The 15,759-nt window shown below is 46.4% G+C and overlaps 1 protein-coding gene across 1 annotated transcript in view; it reads left to right on the top strand.

Annotated features, from left to right (window-relative positions):
- The first annotated feature begins 1,182 nt into the window (after positions 1-1,182).
- The window catches only part of cacna1ab (calcium channel, voltage-dependent, P/Q type, alpha 1A subunit, b), a 145,348-nt gene continuing 130,771 nt past the window's right edge, over positions 1,183-15,759 (top strand). The window contains exon 1 of the mRNA XM_056410306.1: positions 1,183-1,440. The gene's annotated coding sequence lies outside the window, so the exon portion shown is untranslated. The remainder of the gene's footprint in view (positions 1,441-15,759) is intronic.

Below are 15,759 nucleotides of genomic sequence, written 5' to 3'. Positions count from 1 at the left end.
CAACATGACACGTCCAGTCAGTCACATTTATAAAACTGTGTCCATGTTATTAGTTTAAATATGAAAGTCCTTCTCTTATTAAATATGGATCCTTCTCATGTTTTGAGTCATAATAACTTATAAATGAGCTCGTGACTTATTAACCCTTCACAGTCATGTGATGGGGATGAGGTTTGTTTTAAATGTCTTCAACTAATAAGTAATACCATCAAATATTTTGTTTTCTGAAATATGCAAATGAGGCATTTAGGTGAAATGGACACACAAATACACAAAGTATACACAATAAACACAAACATGTGTGTACATGTTTGTGTTTATTGTGTATCACATGTCACATGTATGTTCCTCTTGATATGGAAGACAAACACAATTTAATAATAACAATAATAATTAACTGTATTTGTTGTCACAGTGTGTATTAATACTTCTGAACTACAACTATTAATTTAGTTGATGAATAACAAACAGAAAGGAGGAGGAGAGAGAGAGATGGAGAAAGAGAGAGAGAGGTAGGGAATTAGAGGGAGAGAGAGGGAAAGAGAAGGAGAGAGACATAGGGAATGATAGAGAGAGAGGGAGAGACATAGGGAATGAGAGAGAGGGAGAGAGGGAGAGACATAGGGAATGATAGAGAGAGAGAGAGAGGGAGACATAGGGAATGATAGAGAGAGAGAGAGAGAGAGAGAGAGAGAGAGAGGGAGAGACATAGGGAATGATAGAGAGAGGGAGAGAGATAGGGAATGATAGAGAGAGAGAGAGAGAGAGGAGAGACATAGGGAATGATAGAGAGAGGGAGAGAGACATATGGAATGATAGAGAGAGAGGAGAGAGAGGGAAAGAGAGGGAGAGAGACATAGGGAATAAGAGAGAGAGAGAGAGACATAGGGAATGAGAGAGAGAGAGAATGAGAGAGAGAGAGAGGGAGAGACAGAGAGAGAGAGAGAGAGAGAGGTCTCGGTGAGGAGGATCAGCTCAGCGCGCAGAACCAAACATCCTTCCAAGACCATTAGACCTCCAAACAGAGACCGGATCCTCTAGACCGGCAGACCTCCAAACAGAGACCGGATCTGATCACAACGTCCCGATCCGCCTCGCAGTTGAACAGCGGCTCTCCCTCCTCTTCGCCTCCTCGCCTCCTCGCCTCCTCGTCTCCTCGGATCGCCTCCTCCCTCACTGACATCGGTCGCCCGGCGCGCCGTCACTTTATTCGGGATGTTGTGCATGTGAAGATGGAGTTCCCGTCCCCTCCGGTACCGGACACGTCGCCGCCGCGCTCCCGCCCGTCCAGTCCTCCCGGTGCCGCCGCCCGGCTCCGTCCGGCCGCCTCCGCTCGCCAGGTGAGCGGGTCTGGGTCAGCGGAGACCCGGTGGGCGGGTCTGGAACCCGCGGAGCCCCCCGGCTCCGTGCCCGCTGCACGGCGGAGCACCTGACAGGCAGGTGAGGACCGGGCCGAGGCGGGGAGCACGTGCGCAGAGCACGTGCGCAGAGCACGGGCACTCAGGGCACGTTCAGATTATTTAATTTAATTTGTTTGCATTGACAGATTATTTAATTTATTAATGGGTCAATAATAAATATTACTGCTAGGTCAGATCTGATTTGTTCTTCTTTTTATGCACAATGAAACTTAAGCAGCTCACTAGACATCACTGATGCATTGTGGGGGAAGCTACTGATGACCTGAAGCCACACACAGGGTGCTTGTTTGGGGAGAACACACACATATTAATGCAAGAAAATGTGATGATGCAATCCAAACATGTCACAGATATATCACATTGGTCCTTGAGCCAGTGAGAGAGAGGAGGGGGGAGGGGGGGGGGGGAAATGTGTCACAACAGCATGAGATGACGAACATTCCCGTTGAATATGAACGCCGTGTTCATCGGGACCGCCGCGGGGTCTCCGGCGGCTGCCAGGAGCTGCTTCTGTTGCATCTGTTCGGCGTCATGGCGACGAGGAAGTAGACAAGTTGGCTTTGAATAATGTCTTTAAAACAAGGTCGAGCATCGTAATCCTGCCAAGAACATCCCCATGTTCTTTAAATCCAGATACTGGTTGTATAGAAGTCTGTGATTCATGTGTTAGAGCTGCATTCTCCCTCCTGACCACCAGGGGGCGACTCCTCTGGTTGTATAGAAGTCTCTGCTTCATGTGTTACAGCTGCATTCTCTCTCCTGACCACCAGGGGGCTCCTCTGGTTGTATAGAAGTCTATGCTTCATGTGTTTAAAGCTGCATTCTCTCTCCTGACCACCAGGGGGCTCCTCTGGTTGTATGGAAGTATATGCTTCATGTGTTAAAGCTGTTTTCTCTCTCCTGACCACCAGGGGGCTCCTCTGGTTGTATAGAAGTCTGTGATTCATGTGTTAAAGCTGCGTTCTCTCTCCTGACCACCAGGGGGCGACTCCTCTGGTTGTATAGAAGTATATATAGTGACTCTACTTCTCTTGATGTATTCCCTCAGTAAACATTGTCAACATGAGTTCATGTCTCAGTCTCTAGTTTCTAGTCTTCTTCTATACAGCATGATGTCATCATTTATACTTTATGGTCATTTAGAGTCCATAAAGCAGGAGGCGCTTTAGGGGCGGAGCTCCAGGTGATTGACAGGTCTCTACCATTATACGTATACGACGTCTCTGCCGAACTCGAGGCATTAAAATGTCCGTCCCGTGACGATGACTCCGTCCACTTCGTAAAGAGTTCTTCTAGAACTCTCCATTAGCCTTTTTATCGCTAACAGGCCATTTTAAGGTCATCGCCAAGTCCCTCAAAGGCTCTACGTCTGGTCCTTTCACTTTCAAGCCTTTCAGATTTGGCTAAATCCGGGCAGTTGAGGTCCTTCACGTCCCGTCAGGAGGTCTGGCTGACGGAGGTCTGGCTGACGGAGGTCTGGCTGACGGCGCTCCTCCAGACCGGGCAGCGCCTCCATCTCGATGTGATAACAACAACTCTGTTTGCCTTCAGTCGCAGCCGATGAGAGGGAGAGTGGCTCATTTACCGGGACCCTCTGGACTCCTCCTCCTCCTCGTGAGGGAGTCCAGGCCGCCAGTCACAGATCGCTGGACTTGTCATGAAATAATAATGACGAGTGGAAAAGAAAGAGCATATTTAATCAAAGAGACGTCGGTTCTCCTGTCCGTCAGAGTTAAAGGGCCGGTGCGCTGCATTTCAGGGGATATAAAGGCATGAAGGAATTATAATGTTCATCAGTTGGTCGCACGCCATTGGACTGCATGTAAGAAGTGGGCGTGGTCATCGCGACGTCGCAAGTCCGGCGATTTTGTTGTCGTCGAGCAGAAGGGAAGGTATCTGGAACACTGAGCAGTGAGAGCCGGCGTGGACTCCTCTGGTACCATCACCTCGGAGCCCCGCCCCCAGAGGACATGACTCTAACTGACCACCGAGTCCTAAATGAAGACGTCACATGGACGGTTGTTTACAGCCGTGTCACAAACATGCAGGAGGGATATTGCGTAACCTTTGACGACTTGAACCTGTCGGGCCGGGAAAACCCTGACAGCTGGTTTGATGCCCATTAAAACCTTATGAGCATGTTTTCTGGACAGGAAAATATACCTTCTTTTACCCTCATGTTCTCGCTCCCATTGGTCCATGAAAGTTAAACGTGGAGGTCCGGCTGGTTCTCTCTTGAAGGAACCCGGCAGCTCCTCTGGATAGACGTTGACGCTTCCTCTCCGTTGTTGAACACGCCGAGCGGGTCGTGAGCTCCTGCTCCTCTCGGGCCAGAACACATTCCCTCTCCGCCCGCTCTCCTTCCACTATTCTGGCCCAGAACCCCGATGCCGACGTATCGCCCTCAGATCTAAAAGGTACCGAGCAGTTTTATTTCGTCCACGGAAAACGAGCGTTGTCGGAGCAGAGCCCTGCTGACAGATGTGTGTGTGTGTGTGTGTGTGTGTTTACTAAAATGCAATCTCACGCCTTCCCTCTCACACACAGCGTTTCTTTTCCGGGTCATCTCTCCCGACCCGCCTGTCTCAGCGCTCCCATCTATCCGCCCCTCCCCCGTCCCGTCATCCGTCTCGGCCGCTTCGCCTCCCTCCAGCTGTCAGCTCCACTCGAGTCGAGCCTCGCGGGCACGAGACGGAAAACAGCGGCGCTGTCGGAGTCCGGCGCTGTCGGACCGAGCTCACGCAAAGCGGAAGTCACGTCGTATTGGAGTGGAGAAGTTCAAGAATTACGGGTTTTCTGTCTTGGTTCGGCGGTGGCCATCTTGTTTTTTGTCCGTCGTTTTTGCCTGTTGTCAGATTAGATTTTTGGATGTTGCCGTTCTGGTTTTCGGGTCTGGACTCGGATTTGATTTCTCGTATTGAAGTCGACGCTGCTGCTGAGTCACTGACATGACGGCATCGCCGGCTTTATTGTTCTGCTTCATTGTTCTGCTTCATTGTTCTGCTTCATTGTTCTCTACCCAGCAGAGCGCCCATAATATTGTTATAATCTTTTAAGTAAATACTGTGACATCTGGTCTGAAACTCTATGTTCCCTTTTCATTCAGGAATGGTTACAAAGTTAGACCAGGAGTCCTCTGTTATATTGAGACCTGGACTAATGTTAGACCAGGAGTCCTCTGTTATATTGAGACTGGACTAAAGTTAGACCAGGAGTCCTCTGTTATATTGAGACCTGGACTAAAGTTAGACCAGGAGTCCTCTGTTATATTGAGACTGGACTAAAGTTAGACCAGGAGTTCTCTGTTATATTGAGACTGGACTAAAGTTAGACCAGGAGTCCTCTGTTATATTGAGACTGGACTAAAGTTAGACCAGGAGTTCTCCGTTATATTGAGACCTAGACTAAAGTTAGACCAGGAGTCCTGTGTTATATTGAGACATGGACTAGAGTTAGACCAGGAGTCCTCTGTTATATTGAGACCTGGACTAAAGTTAGACCAGGAGTCCTCTGTTATATTGAGACTGGACTAAAGTTAGACCAGGAGTTCTCTGTTATATTGAGACCAAGACTAAAGTTAGACCAGGAGTCCTCTGTTATATTGAGACCTGGACTAAAGTTAGACCAGGAGTCCTCTGTTATATTGAGACCTGGACTAAAGTTAGACCAGGAGTCCTCTGTTATATTGAGACCTAGACTAAAGTTAGACCAGGAGTCCTCTGTTATATTGAGACCTGGACTAAAGTTAGACCAGGAGTCCTCTGTTATATTGAGACTGGACTAAAGTTAGACCAGGAGTCCTCTGTTATATTGAGACCTGGACTAAAGTTAGACCAGGAGTCCTCTGTTATATTGAGACCTGGACTAAAGTTAGACCAGGAGTCCTCTGTTATATTGAGACCTGGACTAAAGTTAGACCAGGAGTCCTCTGTTATATTGAGACCTGGACTAAAGTTAGACCAGGAGTCCTGTGTTATATTGAGACATGGACTAAAGTTAGACCAGGAGTCCTCTGTTATATTGAGACCTGGACTAAAGTTAGACCAGGAGTCCTCTGTTATATTGAGACTGGACTAAAGTTAGACCAGGAGTCCTCTGTTATATTGAGACCTGGACTAAAGTTAGACCAGGAGTCCTGTTATATTGAGACCTGGACTAAAGTTAGACCAGGAGTCCTCTGTTATATTGAGACCTGGACTAAAGTTAGACCAGGAGTCCTCTGTTATATTGAGACTGGACTAAAGTTAGACCAGGAGTCCTCTGTTATATTGAGACCTGGACTAAAGTTAGACCAGGAGTCCTCTGTTATATTGAGACCTGGACTAAAGTTAGACCAGGAGTCCTCTGTTATATTGAGACTGGACTAAAGTTAGACCAGGAGTCCTCTGTTATATTGAGACCTGGACTAAAGTTAGACCAGGAGTCCTCTGTTATATTGAGACTGGACTAAAGTTAGACCAGGAGTCCTCTGTTATATTGAGACCTGGACTAAAGTTAGACCAGGAGTCCTCTGTTATATTGAGACCTGGACTAAAGTTAGACCAGGAGTCCTCTGTTATATTGAGACCTGGACTAAAGTTAGACCAGGAGTCCTCTGTTATATTGAGACTGGACTAAAGTTAGACCAGGAGTCCTCTGTTATATTGAGACCTGGACTAAAGTTAGACCAGGAGTCCTCTGTTATATTGAGACCTGGACTAAAGTTAGACCAGGAGTCCTCTGTTATATTGAGACCTGGACTAAAGTTAGACCAGGAGTCCTCTGTTATATTGAGACCTGGACTAAAGTTAGACCAGGAGTCCTCTGTTATATTGAGACCTGGACTAAAGTTAGACCAGGAGTCCTCTGTTATATTGAGACCTGGACTAAAGTTAGACCAGGAGTCCTCTGTTATATTGAGACCTGGACTAAAGTTAGACCAGGAGTCCTCTGTTATATTGAGACCTGGACTAAAGTTAGACCAGGAGTCCTCTGTTATATTGAGACCTGGACTAAAGTTAGACCAGGAGTCCTCTGTTATATTGAGACCTGGACTAAAGTTAGACCAGGAGTCCTCTGTTATATTAAGACCTGGACTAAAGTTAGACCAGGAGTCCTCTGTTATATTGAGACCTGGACTAAAGTTAGACCAGGAGTCCTCTGTTATATTGAGACCTGGACTAAAGTTAGACCAGGAGTCCTCTGTTATATGGAGACCTGGACTAAAGTTAGACCAGCAGTCCTCTGTTATATTGAGACCTGGACTAAAGTTAGACCAGGAGTCCTCTGTTACATTGAGACCTGGACTAAAGTTAGACCAGGAGTCCTCTGTTATATTGAGACCTGGACTAAAGTTAGACCAGGAGTCCTCTGTTATATTGAGACTGGACTAAAGTTAGACCAGGAGTCCTCTGTTATATTTCTGTGCTCTCTGACAGAAGAGAGTCCAGCAGTGAGATAAATGCAGCACCAAGGGAATCATCATCGACATCCACGTGAATATTAATATTCATGCATCTATACATCTTCATAGAAACTGATGACAACAGGCAATACATTTCTAATGTGTCCAGTTATTGCTAAATCGTTGTAAATCTAAGGTCTGTGTGTCCTGCAGCTACAGACGTGACAGACAACAGACACGCTGCGCTTCCCCTTCTCTTGAGACGATGGTGAAAACAGGACATAGAAAGAGGCGGGAGCCTCTGACCCCTGACCCCTCCCTCTGGACTGCGGACCAGAAGAGTTTCAATGATGATGTATCTGTGCTTGCATGTGGGGCGAAGGCCTCACAGGACATCAGCCCAGAGAGACTCGTCGTTGCGTCATGTGGAGTATTAGTGAGTGTGTGCAATGTAGAGAGGATTCATTCTATGAAATACTAAAATCACGAGTCAGCGCTCATTAGATGCGGCTGTTTGTTCATGTTGTGGCGTCCCTGTCAGAGTTAATGGGGATTAAAAGGTGGATAATGCAGCAAAAAAGGGCGAGAAATAGAATGAATGTAAATATAAATAAGTCAAAAGCACAAGTGGTGCTTCAGGAGCAAATCAAAAACAGAAAGATGCATGGCAAGAGGAGAGAGGAGAGGATTAGAACTGGGTTAAGGGTAGAGTAGAGTAGCGTAGCATAGAGGAGTGTAGCATAGAGTAGCGTAGCAAAGAGTAGCGTAGCATATAGGAGTGTAGCATAGAGTAGCATAGGGTAGAGTAGCATAGAGGAGTGTAGCATAGAGTAGGGTAGCATAGAGGAGTGTAGCATAGAGTAGCGTAGAGTAGAGTAGCGTAGCATAGAGAAGTGTAGCATAGAGTAGGGTAGCATAGAGGAGTGTAGCATAGAGTAGGGTAGCATAGAGGAGTGTATCATAGAGTAGCGTAGAGCAGAGTAGCGTAGCATAGAGGAGTGTAGCATAGAGTAGCGTAGTGTAGAGTAGCATAGAGTAGGGTAGCATAGAGGAGTGTAGCATAGAGTAGCGTAGAGTAGCATAGCATAGAGGATTGTAGCATAGAGTAGCGTAGAGTAGAGTAGCGTAGCATAGAGGAGTGTAGCATAGAGTAGCGTAGAGTAGCGTAGCATAGAGGAGTGTAGGATAGAGTAGCGTAGCACAGAGGAGTGTAGCATAGAGTAGGGTAGCATAGAGGATTGTAGCATAGAGTAGCGTAGAGTAGAGTAGCGTAGCATAGAGGATTGTAGCATAGAGTAGGGTAGCATAGAGGCGTGTAGCATAGAGTAGGGTAGCATAGAGGAGTGTTGCATAGAGTAGCATTGCATAGAGTAGCATAGCATAGAGGAGTGTAGCTTAGCGTAGAGTAGCGTAGCATAGAGTAGCGTAGCATAGAGTGGTGTAGCGTCAACTCTTCCGTTTTCCTGAAGGTAAACCTTGTTACCTGTATGTATGTATGTATATATATATGTATGTATACATATATATACATATATATATATGTATATATATGTATATATATGCCATTAACAGAGCAGATATAGACAACAAACACCAACATCTAGGACAAGTGGTCCTCTACCTGAACTCCACTCTGAACCTGAGGTACCACAGGGGTCTGTACTGGGCCCCCAGTCCTTTATCATGTTAGTTTGTTCTCATGAACATGTTCTGAATGTCCAACCAACGCTCCTGAAATCTGAGTCTGGTTCCATGAACCTCTCAGAGTCTGAATGCTCTGCTGTTCCCGGTTCACTGAAGTACCTGAGGACCTCTTGTTCTGTCCCAGGCCCGGTAGAGCGAGTCTCTCTCCTCACACCTGGCTCTCTGCGGTCCAGGTAGGCCTTCCCACTCAGAGCGCTGACGCACGGCGGCGTGGGCGTAACCGGAGCTCGGCGGAGTAAACAGCGTCCTGCTTTTCTGGCCCTTTCTTTTTTTTTGTCTTCTGCGGCAGTCGGGGAGGAAAAGCGAGTGAGTCAGGCAGTGTGTGTCGTGGCACCCTCGGGTGAAACCAAAGTAAATGCTTCAGCTGTTTAGAAAACGCCGGCCGGGTTCAGCAGAGCGGCGGAGCGTTGGCCGGCCTGTTTGAGCCGGACGGAGCGCCTCTCAGATTGATCAGCTCCAGTAGGTAATACCTCTGTTGTCTGCTCGGCCCGACCCTTAATTCTGACTACCTCTCTCAGAATAATGGATCTCAGCATGTTGCCAGCGGAGTTTATTCATGTCCGGCTCTCGAGCCGGGACTCGCTCGGACCGTTTACGGTTTAATCGCGTCTTTCGAGCCAAATCGCTTGATCTCCATTTGGTAATTGGAAAACGGTTTTGTTTTTTATGCGAGCAACTCTAAGTAAATTATGGTCCATTTAGAGAAGAAAAGACCATAAAGCAGAGTATGTTTTAGGGCGGGGCGACCAGTCAAGGCCAAGGTAGCGACCTGGCTCCCTTTGTCGTCATGTAGTCATGAACCAGGAAGTATGAACACCACCCAGAGGTGCGGGTGGAGGAGGTGAATGGGTACACAGGAACATAAAAGAGAAGCTGTCTTTCATCCAGGAGACCGCTGTTAGGTCCCCACCACAAACTGTCGATAAAAAGTGGACGTAGTCATGGTGACGGAGCCATGGTGACGTAGTCGTGGTGCCGGAGTCGTGGTGACGGAGTCATGGTGACGTAGTCGTGGTGACGTAGTCATGGTGACATAGTCATGGTGACGATGTCGTGGTGACGTAGTCATTGTAACGGAGCCATGGTGACGTAGTCATAGTGACAGAGTCGTGGTGCCGGAGTCATGGTGACGGAGCCATGGTGACGTAGTCATAGTGACAGAGTCGTGGTGCCGGAGTCATGGTGACGGAGCCATGGTGACGTAGTCGTGGTGACGGAGCCACGGTGACATAGTCATGGTGACGGAGCCGTGGTGAAGGAGTCATGATGACGTAGTCGTGGTGACGTAGTCGTGGTGACGGAGTCATGGTGAAGGAGTCATGGTGACGGAGCCATGGTGAAGGAGTCATGGTGATGTAGTCATGGTGAAGGAGTCATGGTGACGGAGCCATGGTGAAGGAGTCATGGTGATGTAGTCATGGTGAAGGAGTCATGGTGACGTAGTCATGGTGACGTCACCCGTCGGTTTGTGGGCTGATGTTAAGAAGCCTGGAGTTCAATGATGTTGCCGTTGCCATGTTGTTTTACCATAACCAATGATCAGAAGTTATCATATTTGAAATCACCTGGAGCTCCGCCCCTAAAGCGCCTCCTGCTTTATGGACTCTAAATGACCATAAAGTATAAATGATGACATCATGCTGTATAGAAGAAGACTTGAAACTAGAGACTGAGACATAAACTCATGTTTACAATGTTTACTGAGGGAATACATCAAGAGAAGTAGAGTCACTATATAGACTTCTATACAACCAGAGGATTTGCCCCCTGGTGGTCAGGAGAGAGAATGCAGCTCTAACACATAAAGCATTGACTTCTATACAACAAAAAATGGTGCCAACTGCTTGTCACTAGAGAGAATGCAGGTTTTAATTCTCACTCGGCCGAACTGGAAGTTGCAGCCTCGCCCAGATGGCTACGTCATGCTGATCTGCTCAGATGCATTGGGAAAAAAAATCTGTGCTGCACAGCCAGGTTGCCACCTCCGCGTGAAACTACAAGTAAAAGTCAACATTAATATTGTTTTACTTAATATACATTTTCTAGTTATTCAAACCAATTCAAAATAAAGTAGTTTTAGCCTAAAACTAAGAAAGTTGTTTCCTGTGTAGATGGAACTTCATTTTGAAAATAATTTTTCAGAAGATAAGAACCTTCTTATGAGTTTATGTTGGACACACCATCAGGAGGTTATCTCAGGTGTGCTACGTGCTTTGTTTAAGGAATGTTAAAGCTGGAGGTGATTTAAACTCCAACAACGATGGCAAGCGTCCAGAGTCCTGCATGTGATGTCATTCCCCCTTGGCGAGGAGGACGAATATATCATCAACCAACAATTAACTGTTCCCTCTCACAGAGTGGTCCCGTATATCTTCACGTCTTCAATCAGACGAGCACAAGACTTCATATTCCGGGAAAACGTTCGTCGGTGGATAAAAGAGTCCATCGTGACTATCACCTTGCAGTCGGACCCGCTCCAAAAAAAGATTTAAAACTATATTCCCGTGTTGGCGTCACCCAGATAATCTCGTATCAGCATCACATGTTAGCGGGGAGACCGTGTGGGTTGTTTCATTCACCTGCTTCCTGACGGATGCCGCGGTCACAGAGCTGTGACCTGAGAGGTCAGATTGTTTTGGGGGGGGGGGCGTTGACAGGCAGAAAGAGGTCAGTCGGAACTTCGGGAGACCAGAAGCTGTGTTTTCTCTCTGCTGCCTGGTCTGTTTGCATAATGTGAGTGACTGACTCACTCAGTGCGTTTACATGATGGTATAATTCGAATCTTGCTTTAGTCGGACTATGCTATCTTTTGGGGGATCTGCTCTTATCCCAATATACATGGCAGTGAGTAATTCGAATCATTGGCCGAAAGCATGTCACATCCGATACGATAGGTGGCGCTGTTTTCATTACAACTCATGGTGATACAGCCATTTCCGCTTGACCTCTTCACCACCACCAACAACAACATTTCGAGAAAGATGGCGAACAGAGAGCGAGGCGAAGCTACATCTCTCTACTATTCTTCCATGGTGTTAATAGGAGTACAGCGAATGCAAATGGCGCTATTGGCTGAGTTGATAACGGAGAGAAGACGCCGTCGCCGAAGGTACACGGAGAATTTAATTTATCGTCTCTTTCGACTTCCGGGTCACGACATGGGAGGGAGGGAGGAGGGCGGAGGGATCTCGAGCATGCGCAAAGACGCAAAGTCCAGTTGCGAATCGAATTCAGAGTTACATGCCGCGAGAGTCGAATTATCAACTGGATCGGACCGAGCTATCCAGGGGTGTTAATCGGACCGAAGTCGGACCGCACATAGTCCGACTAAGGTGTTTACATGAAACGGATAATTCGATTTCAGTCCGACTAAGCCAATAATTCGATTGCATGTAACCGCACTGACTGTTTGTATCTTTAAATTATCTTCAGACGATGTGAAATCGTTGCTCTGCCTGAACTCTTTAGCCTCTTTCAGACACACCGAACATTTCGTTAAGTTTCAAGTTTCAAGGTTTATTTGCCAATTGTGCCGAGACCAAAAGTCTAGACCCATTGAGATCTCGTTCTGGGCTCTCCGGGTCAACAGTTTAGAGATAATAAGAAAGGCAAAATACAAAATGTAAAAGAAAACACGATACAGAAGGTAGTAATATGTAGAAGAACAAGAAAGGTACAGAAGGTAGTAATACGTACAGTACAAGAAAGGTACTGAAGGTAGTACTATGTACAGTAAAGAAAGGTACTGAAGGTAGTACTATGTATCGTAAAGAAAGGTACTGAAGGTAGTACTATGTACAGTAAAGAAAGGTACTGAAGGTAGTACTATGTACAGTAAAGAAAGGCACTGAAGGTAGTACTATGTACAGTAAAGAAAGGCACTGAAGGTAGTACTATGTACAGTAAAGAAAGGTACTGAAGGTAGTACTATGTACAGTGAAGAAAGGTACTGAAGGTAGTACTATGTACAGTAAAGAAAGGCACTGAAGGTAGTACTATGTACAGTAAAGAAAGGCACTGAAGGTAGTACTATGTACAGTAAAGAAAGGTACTGAAGGTAGTACTATGTACAGTGAAGAAAGGCACTGAAGGTAGTACTATGTACAGTGAAGAAAGGTACTGAAGGTAGTACTATGTACAGTAAAGAAAGGCACTGAAGGTAGTACTATGTACAGTGAAGAAAGGTACTGAAGGTAGTACTATGTACAGTAAAGAAAGGTACTGAAGGTAGTACTATGTACAGTGAAGAAAGGCACTGAAGGTAGTACTATGTACAGTAAAGAAAGGCACTGAAGGTAGTACTATGTATAGTAAAGAAAGGCACTGAAGGTAGTACTATGTATAGTAAAGAAAGGTACTGAAGGTAGTACTATGTATAGTAAAGAAAGGTACTGAAGGTAGTACTATGTACAGTAAAGAAAGGCACTGAAGGTAGTACTATGTATAGTAAAGAAAGGCACTGAAGGTAGTACTATGTATAGTAAAGAAAGGTACTGAAGGTAGTACTATGTATAGTAAAGAAAGGCACTGAAGGTAGTACTATGTACAGTGAAGAAAGGCACTGAAGGTAGTACTATGTACAGTGAAGAAAGGTACTGAAGGTAGTACTATGTACAGTAAAGAAAGGTACTGAAGGTAGTACTATGTACAGTGAAGAAAGGCACTGAAGGTAGTACTATGTACAGTGAAGAAAGGCACTGAAGGTAGTACTATGTACAGTAAAGAAAGGCACTGAAGGTAGTACTATGTACAGTGAAGGTTACCGCTCCATCATCCAGTTGAGAGACTTGAGACTTTGAGAACGTTCCTCGATACCAGAGAGGACGTCCGATGTCCTCTCACTCAACCTCGTGTTCAAAGCCTTCGTCCTGGTCACAGTTTCGTGGTGAAGCTGACGGTGCTGACGGCGCTGACGGCGGAGGACAGGGTTGCACCGGCGGCGTCTGGTTCACGAGAGGTTGAGCTGACGTCGCTGCATTCGGCTCTGCCCTCTTTTCCCACCACGCTTATTCTTTTCAGTTTCAGTCGGTTTTGGTGTGTTGGTGAATCTGAGAGAAGAGACCGACATGAGAAACACGAGTTCTGACTCGTACATCTGTTGAGCCCTAAAGCGTCTATTTATGGTCTGACTCTAAATGACCATAAAGACTGACCTCAAAACCAGGCGGAGCTACAACCTGCATTCTCTCTAATGGCCAGCAGGGGGCGACGCGTTGGATGTGGATCACCACAATCACCCTGTAGCCCCGCCCCTAAAGCGTCCCCTGCTTTATGGACTCTAAATGACCATAAAGTATAAATGATGACATCATGATGTATAGAAGAAGACTTGAAACTCGAGACTGAGACATAAACTCATGTTTACAATGTTTACTGAGGGAATACATCAAGAGAGAAGTAGAGTCACGATAGAGACTTCTATACAACCAGAGGAGCCCCCTGGTGGTCAGGAGAGAGAATGCAGCTTTAACACATGAAGCAGAGACTTCTATACAACCAGAGGAGTCGCCCTCTGGTGGTCAGGAGAGAGAATGCAGCTCTAACACATGAAGCAGAGACTTCTATACAACCAGAGGAGTAGACCCCTGGTGGTCAGGAGAGAGAATGCAGCTTTAACACATGAAGCAGAGACTTCTATACAACCAGAGGAGTCGCCCCCTGGTGGTCAGGAGAGAGAATGCAGCTTTAACACATGAAGCAGAGACTTCTATACAACCAGAAGAGTCACCCCCTGGTGGTCAGGAGAGAGAATGCAGCTCTAACACATGAAGCATAGACTTCTATACAACCAGAGGAGTCACCCCCTGGTGGCCAGGAGAGAGAATGCAGCTCTAACGCATGAAGCAGAGACTTCTATACAACCAGAGGAGTCGCCCCCTGGTGGTCAGGAGAGAGAATGCAGCTTTAACACACGAATCAGAGACTTCTATACAACCAGAGGAGTCGCCCCCTGGTGGTCAGGATAGAGAATGCAGCTTTAACACACGAATCAGAGACTTCTATACAACCAGAGGAGTCGCCCCCTGGTGGTCAGGAGAGAGAATGCAGCTTTAACACATGAAGCATAGACTTCTATACAACCAGAGGAGTCGCCCCCTGGTGGCCAGGAGAGAGAATGCAGCTTTAACACATGAAGCATAGACTTCTATACAACCAGAGGAGTCGCCCCCTGGTGGCCAGGAGAGAGAATGCAGCTTTAACACATGAAGCATAGACTTCTATACAACCAGAGGAGTCGCCCCCTGGTGGCCAGGAGAGAGAATGCATCTCTAACACATGAAGCATCGGCTCCACTCTGGTGGTTCTCTCTTAATTAGCTCGCAGCGACACATGTATTCACTGACTTGGCAGTTTCTTCAACGTTTCTCTCCCTGTTCTAAAAGGAAGAGACATTTATTTGTGATGATGTGAGGAAAACCCCCGTGGAAAGTCAAAGTCAGGCTGTCTTCAATGGTTCGTGTCCGCTAATCGTCTTAAAAGTTCCTCCGGCGGTCCCGCCGCGCGGCTGTCGTCAGTCCTCTGAGTCAGCATCGTGCACCACCAGCAGAGAGATAACGACTCGCTGTTGTATTGTTCTCTCGCTCTTATCTGATGGAAACAACCAAAACCGACATTAACTCTGCATCGTAGTTCATTATCTCATCTATCGTTAAAGCATCGGTATTCTGCTCTTGCTTATTTAAGTTAGCTTAGCAGATAGCTAACAGCAGATCCATGAAATGAAGACTCAGGAATCCGGAGTTGAATTTAGGGTCTTTAGTATAAATCTTTGATATTGTAAAACTGTGGAGACGTAACATGACATAACTTCACAAACTGTACATAAACAACACTATGATCAACAAAAAGCTATCAAGCTATCCATCAACATGAACCTCCTGACGACTTCAGAGTCCAAGCTCACCCTAACATGACAAATGCTAATCTAGCATCAAGCTAATTGCGATTAGCTAGACGCTAATTAGCATCTACTGCTACAGCACAATATTATATTATAACAGCAACGACACAGACAGCAGATATTCACATGTTACATCCAGAGATACTGATAGACGTAGAACTTCAGAGGCTATGAAGCAGGAAAGGTGAAACGTAGCTGCAGAATGAGCTTCAGGAGAAACGTGAAACGGGAAATAACTACGGTAAGAGAGGAGGGACAAATCCAAGAAGAAAAAGGCAATTGCCTTCTACACCACTTGGCGTCTCACGACGACGCGTGACAACGTGTGGCAGGAGCCTCGGCACCGTCAG

This window comes from Pseudoliparis swirei, chromosome 24 (assembly GCF_029220125.1).
Source record: "Pseudoliparis swirei isolate HS2019 ecotype Mariana Trench chromosome 24, NWPU_hadal_v1, whole genome shotgun sequence".
NCBI lineage: Eukaryota > Metazoa > Chordata > Actinopteri > Perciformes > Liparidae > Pseudoliparis > Pseudoliparis swirei.
This window is presented reverse-complemented; position numbering and strand designations above follow the sequence as displayed.